Source organism: Alexandromys fortis, unplaced genomic scaffold (genome assembly GCF_014885135.2).
Source record: "Alexandromys fortis isolate MF-2015 unplaced genomic scaffold, M_Fortis_MF-2015_v1.1 scaffold_406, whole genome shotgun sequence".
NCBI lineage: Eukaryota > Metazoa > Chordata > Mammalia > Rodentia > Cricetidae > Alexandromys > Alexandromys fortis.
The window spans coordinates 387560-388482 of NW_026068280.1; positions in this window are offsets into that span (position 1 = coordinate 387560).

The window sequence follows — 923 nt, forward strand, 5'->3', positions numbered from 1 at the left end:
GAGGGGAAGGGGAGGCGGCAGTGGGGAAGAGACAGAAATCTTTAATAAAAAAAAAGAAAAAAAAGAAAGGTGTGCACCCATGCCTTTCAAGAGAAATATATTTTTATAAAATTCCATGTATAGTGGAGCTTAGTGTGGTGGTGCATACCTGTAATTAAAGAATGTCAGACAGAATTGCCTCACAGCAAGACCCTGGACCAAAAATAAATTCATCATATTATTACACTGAAGTTAAGTTGGTTGTACTCACAAAAATGGAGTCAGGCTGGGTGGGATGGCACATGCCCTTTAACCCAACACTCTGGCAACAGAGGCAGTCAGATCTCTGTGAGTTCAGGGTCAGCATGGTCTACATAGAAAGTTCTAAGCTAATGAGGACAACAGAGTGAAACCTTGTCTCAAAAAAAAAAGTTCTCAGGCTTAATACAAGGTGGTGTCATCGATACGTCCTTTCTTGAATTGCTAGAGGCTAAACATGAAGAGAATTTGTGCCAGAGGGAATTGCATGGGTAAATGTGAGTGGAGAAACATATGGATTGCTTGGGGAGTGATGAATTCCTCACCCAAAGAACTATGGGAGCAGATGTCAAACAACAACAAAACATATTCATGAATATTCCATGGAGCTACAGATGACTTGGTTAAAAGAGGATATGAGGAAAATTGGATTTTACAACCTCCAGTAAAGTACTTCATAACTTTCATTACAATATTGCATGACCTTAGAGGAAAAGATTAAAAACCTCATCAAAATAGAGAGATTGCCAGAAGACAATGTGAAATTGTGAGCAGTCTTGAAGTGAGTCTGAAGGCAAATGGAGTTAGTTTCTATTTAAAGAAAAAGAAATCAATACTTCATGTTATGAGGTACATCATGAAAGAAAAGAGGGGGGCCCTTTGTAAGGTGTGTCATTCTTGCTCCA